This window comes from Pseudophryne corroboree, chromosome 12 (assembly GCF_028390025.1).
Source record: "Pseudophryne corroboree isolate aPseCor3 chromosome 12, aPseCor3.hap2, whole genome shotgun sequence".
In the NCBI taxonomy this organism is placed as follows: Eukaryota; Metazoa; Chordata; class Amphibia; order Anura; family Myobatrachidae; genus Pseudophryne; species Pseudophryne corroboree.
In genome coordinates this window covers 45267587-45273849 of record NC_086455.1, presented here as the reverse complement: position 1 = coordinate 45273849, position 6263 = coordinate 45267587, and the positions used below count along the sequence as shown (strand labels likewise).

At 43.6% G+C, this 6263-nt stretch overlaps 1 pseudogene; it reads right to left on the bottom strand.

Moving 5' to 3' along the window:
• Nucleotides 1-552: 552 nt before the first annotated feature.
• Nucleotides 553-673, bottom strand: LOC134981676 (5S ribosomal RNA; annotated as a pseudogene).
• Nucleotides 674-6263: the final 5590 nt, after the last annotated feature.

The window sequence follows — 6263 nt, the reverse complement described above, 5'->3', positions numbered from 1 at the left end:
GTTCAAATCCTTATTTTAGGGAGCAGATACTTAAGGTAACACATTCCTTATTTTTATGTATCAAAAAAGCTACCCATCAGTGGTGCTCCCCCGAGTCAGTTATTCATAGTGAGAACATGAAAAAAAGAAGAAAGAAGACTCTTGTTGGGAAGCACTCAATATACAGATAACGTTGTACGACTAAATGTCACAAAAACTAACTAAAATACAATATTTTATTAATTCTCTTTAAAATTAATTATTGAGGAGTTCAATGGGTGCCGATGTTTATTAAATGGTGACATTGCGAAAATATAAAGAGAAATATATAAATTGTAAGGTACAAATACCTAATTCAGGCCGAAGTGGGTATGTCTATAGTGTTGTTAGTAATCACACTCCAACTGTAGGACAACCTGTGATAATAAATTGCTCACTTATTGAAAATATGACCATCATTTATAAGCTGCTATATATCCCAAATGGGAATTTTAATCCTAGCAGATAGTTGAATCATAGGTCATAACCGAGGTGTAATACAATGCTCTGTATTGGTGACAGATGGGTGGCAAATATTTGCAGTACCAGGGTGTTCCTTGGTAGTCTCCTATCCAAGTACTTAACCCGGCCCTCCACTGCTTGGCTTCCAAGATCAGATGAGATTGGGCATCTCCAGCGGGGTATGACCGCAGACCTTATGCTCACCCTTGTCACACTGTGTCCACAATTGGGCACAGACAGGAGCCAATTTACGTTGTTATATGAGCCACAGGTATCGATACAGCTGATTTGATAAAGAAATCAAATTTTTTTTTATCATAAATGATAAGGTATAACAAAAGATTAAGTACCCATCTGGATTTTCACGGCTTAGTTAGTCGCAGTATCAGTAGGAATAAAACCTCTCAGCTGCACAGTTTATCATATATATGAAAATAAAGCATTAGATCAAAATAATGGTATTTTTAACTGTGCAGGAAAGGGAAACCTCCAAATTTGGTCTCCAAAACAGTAATGAAAGTATGATATTACACTTTGAATTATCAAAGAAGCAGGGAAACACAAACAATGAAATCTTCAGCTCTCAGAAATTATTCTCAAGTAATAGAAAAATAATGATAAATTGACACAGAGTGTTTTCTATATGATATGTGTCTTCAGGAAATACTGGGATAATTATGGGTTTCTGCCATGTAAAAGAGAGAGAGAGAAGGCGTTTATGTGCTGGATAAGGTCAAAAAAATGGCAGACGTATCCACATCCGCTTTTTTGATAGAAATATAGACCTCAAAAGGGTTGCATTAATTCCCTTGCTGGCGATAACTGACTGTCAATAGTATAGTCTATGCACCATGTGGGTAAGGTATTTATAAATACCGGTCCGTGCAATGACAATGCACTGGTGCACAGAGACACATGTATTGAAAATGCACTGGTGCACAGAGACACATGTATAAACCAAACCTAGTGTATGTTCATAAAGTTCTAGTCCTACTTGATATACTGGGGGAGATCCTGGTATGAGGAAGGTGCCGGCCGCGTCTGCCCGCGTCCTGTCTGCTGCCGAGCTCCGGCCGCACTGTACTTCCTGTTTGGCTGGTTCCCTTGGCGACGGACTTTGCCGAGAACGGCTCGTTGCGGTCACGTGTGCGCACCACGTGACCGTGAGGATGCAGTCTCCTTCCTGACGTACGTTTCGCAATTTGCTTGGTCACAGGTATTTGTACCTTACAATTTATATATTTCTCTTTATATTTTCGCAATGTCACCATTTAATAAACATCGGCACCCATTGAACTCCTCAATAATTAATTTTAAAGAGAATTAATAAAATATTGTATTTTAGTTAGTTTTTGTGACATTTAGTCGTACAACGTTATCTGTATATTGAGTGCTTCCCAACAAGAGTCTTCTTTCTTCTTTTTTTCATGTTCTCGCGACCAAAGTATGGCAAGCGCAGAGATCCCGTGAGAAGATGCGCTGCGCTTGCTGCCAGTATCGCGGCGTTGGTCTCCTGATCCCCAGGATCCCGACAGCCGGGATATCATACTGATCCGCCATACATAATTAGTAATATTGTGGGTAGAAATGAGATGGTACATGGAACACGTACACCCCCGGATGGTCAACTTGACCAGTAGTGGGGCCAAAACAGTAAACACAATGTAACAGACAAAACACGTAACACAACATGAAGCATAACTATTCAGATAATAATGGTGCACCATATACAGTTTACTACAACATATGGATTAGTGTGCAGAAGCCACTGTCATGTACACTATACACTCTACTAGCCTTTGCAAATTTAGGGATTTGTGCAGCGCTTGCAAACCTGCCTGTCAGAGGCAGCTCATATATTCGGACAGCATTGGGGTGGTATTGTGGCTTGTTCTAAGGCTGTCGCTTTGTAAATCTATTCTTCGACTGGTAAATATACATTGATTGTCATTTAATGTTCTACTCTATTCTAAAGTGTGGTGTCTGCGGTAGTTTTGAGCTTAGTAAATCTTCAGGTACACCACTGCAAAACTACCAGGATTTCAATCCCGCCACTTAGTAAAGTTAGCCCACGGTATGAGAGTCACAGATTATAGTAATCCACACCCCTCAATGCTCATGTGGCTCTAAGCAGAAGCTTAGACAGCCTAATGTATTATCTTGATGGCAACAACAACTACACATCTCCAGATATTGGAACTGCAATGGGAATTTTAGGTAGATGTGTGATTAAAGCGTGACAGAAATATTGTAATGCAGTCAGCATTATTATGCAACATCTTAAACTCAGCACATGAAACAAATATATTATCTAGGATGCCCATATTATCCCTTTAACCTGGGACACTCATGAATTACATAGGTTCTGTGGCTGCTTAAAACCAGGTGAAATGCAGGCTTGTAGTCAGCCAACCACAGACCCTGTGTAATTCATGAGTGTCCCAGGTTAAAGGGATAATATGGTCAGCCCACTGTAAATTATCAAAAGATGACTTTAAGCTCACAGGCTATCTTGTCTGGTACTAGGGCATCCAGTGATAGTATGTCAACACATTGCTTTCTGTCTAAGGTCCTAATTCAGACCTGATCGCAGCAGCAAATTTGTTAGCAGTTGGGCAAAACCATGGGGGTCATTCCGAGTTGATAGCTCGCTAGCTGTTTTTAGCAGCCGTGCAAACGATAAGCCGCCGCCCTCTGGGAGTGTATTGTAGCTTAGCAGAAGTGCGAACAAAAGGATCGCAGAGCGGCTACAAAAAAAATTTGTGCAGTTTCTGACTAGCTTCAGACCTACTCAGCGCTTGCGATCACTTCAGACCATTCAGTTCCAGATTTGACGTCATAAACACGCCCTGCGTTCGGCCACCCACGCCTGCGTTTTTCCTGGCATGCCTGTGTTTTTTCGAACACTCCCTGAAAACGGTCAGTTGACACCCAGAAACGCCCACTTCCTGTCAATCACTCTGCGGCCAGCAGTGCGACTGAAATGCTTCGCTAGACCTTGTGTGAAACTACAACGGCCGTTGTGAAAGTACGTCACGCGTGCACATTGCGCCGCATACGCATGCGCAGAAGTGCCTTTTTTTTTAAACATCGCTGCGCAGCGAACATTTTCTGCTATCGATCAACTCGGAATGACCCCCTATGTGCACTGCAAGGGGGGCAGATATAACATGTGCAGAGAGAGTTAGATTTGGGTGGGGTGTGTTCACACTGAAATCTAAATTACAGTGTAAAAATAAAGCAGCCAGTGTTTACCCTGCACAGAAACAAAATAACCCACCCAAATCTAACTCTCTCTGCACATGTTATATCTGCCACACCTGCAGTGCACATTGGACCTCGTTCCGAGTTGATCGCTCGCTAGCTAGGGAGTGTATTTTCGCTTTGCAAGTGTGCGATCGCATGTGCAGCTGAACGGGACGAAAAAGTTTTTTGCAGTTCAGAATAGGTCTGAACTTACTCAGCTCTTGCGATCACTTCAGCCTGTCCGGTCCCGGAATTGACGTCAGACGCCCGCCCTGCAAACGCCCGGACATACCTGCATTTTCCCTACCACTCCCAGAAAACGGTCAGTTGACACCCATAAACGCCCTCTTTCTGTCAATCTCCTTGCGATCACCCGTGCAAATGGATTAATCGCTAGAAGCATTGCCCAGTAACAATGCTGTTTGTATCCGTACGACGCGCATGTGCATTGCTGTGCATACGCATGCGCAGTACTAACCTGATCGCTGCGCTGCGAAAATCATCAGCATGCGATCAACTCGGAATGACCCCCATGGTTTTGCTAACAAATTTGCTGCTGTGATCAAATCTGAATTGCCCCCTAAATGAGGAACAAGTCCAGTCCCCAGGTAGAGTAATGAGCAAGTATCAGTTCCAATATCATCTACACAGGCAGAATATGTCTCAGTGCCTTATGCTAACCAAAAGATGATTAGGTATGTCCAGCTGTTAGATGATCATCGGGAATGAAAATAAATAATTCAAAGATAGCAAGAGCATTTCAAGCTTGCAATTTGTGAGATCAATGTTATCAAGCGTATAGATAACATACAGATATACAGTATGTAACTACCTGTGGTTGTGAATGTTTGCACTGGAAATTTTTCGGGTTTTGTGTTTTGGTTTTGGATTCGGTTCCGCGGCCGTGTTTTGGATTTGGACGCGTTTTGGCAAAACCTCCCTGAAAATGTTTTGACGGATTCGGGTGTGTTTTGGATTCGGGTGTTTTTCTACAAAAAACCCTAAAAAACAGCTTAAATCATAGAATTTGGGGGTCATTTTGATCCCATAGTATTATTAACCTCAATAACCATAATTTCCACTCATTTTCAGTCTATTCTGAACACCTCACACCTCACAATATTATTTTTAGTCCTAAAATTTGCACCGAGGTCGCTGGATGGCTTAGCTAAGCGACACAAGTGGCCGACACAAACACCTGGCCCATCTAGGAGTGGCACTGCAGTGTCAGACAGGATGGCACTTCAAAAAAATAGTCCCCAAACAGCACATGATGCAAAGAAAAAAAGAGGCGCAATGAGGTAGCTGTGTGACTAAGCTAAGTGACCCAAGTGGCCGACACAAACACCTGGCCCATCTAGGAGTGGCACTGCAGTGTCAGACAGGATGGCACTTCAAAAAAAATAGTCCCAAAACAGCACATGATGCAAAGAAAAAAAGAGGCGCACCAAGGTCGCTGTGTGACTAAGCTAAGCGACCCAAGTGGCCGACACAAACACCTGGCCCATCTAGGAGTGGCACTGCAGTGTCAGACAGGATGGCACTTCAAAAAATTAGTCCCCAAACAGCACATGATGCAAATAAAAAAAGAGGCGCAATGAGGTAGCTGTGTGACTAAGCTAAGCGACCCAAGTGGCCGACACAAACACCTGGCCCATCTAGGAGTGGCACTGCAGTGTCAGACAGGATGGCACTTCAAAAAAATAGTCCCCAAACAGCACATGATGCAAAGAAAAAAAAGAGGCGCACCAAGGTCGCTGGGTGACTAAGCTAAGCGACACAAGTGGCCGACACAAACACCTGGCCCATTTAGGAGTGGCACTGCAGTGTCAGACAGGATGGCACTTCAAAAAAATAGTCCCAAAACAGCACATGATGCAAAGAAAAAAAGAGGCGCACCAAGGTCGCTGTGTGACTAAGCTAAGCGACCCAAGTGGCCGACACAAACACCTGGCCCATCTAGGAGTGGCACTGCAGTGTCAGACAGGATGGCACTTAAAAAAAATAGTCCCCAAACAGCACATGATGCAAATAAAAAAAGAGGCGCAATGAGGTAGCTGTGTGACTAAGCTAAGCGACCCAAGTGGCCGACACAAACACCTGGCCCATCTAGGAGTGGCACTGCAGTGTCAGACAGGATGGCACTTCAAAAAAATAGTCCCCAAACAGCACATGATGCAAAGAAAAAAAAGAGGCGCACCAAGGTCGCTGTGTGACTAAGCTAAGCGACACAAGTGGCCGACACAAACACCTGGCCCATCTAGGAGTGGCACTGCAGTGTCAGGCAGGATGGCACTTCAAAAAAATTGTCCCGAAACAGCACATGAAGCAAAGAAAAATGAAAGAAAAAAGAGGTGCAAGATGGAATTGTCCTTGGGCCCTCCCACCCACCCTTATGTTGTATAAACAGGACATGCACACTTTAATGAACCCATCATTTCAGCGACAGGGTCTGCCACACGACTGTGACTGAAATGACTGGTTGGTTTGGGCCCCCACCAAAAAAGAAGCAATCAATCTCTCCTTGCACAAACTGG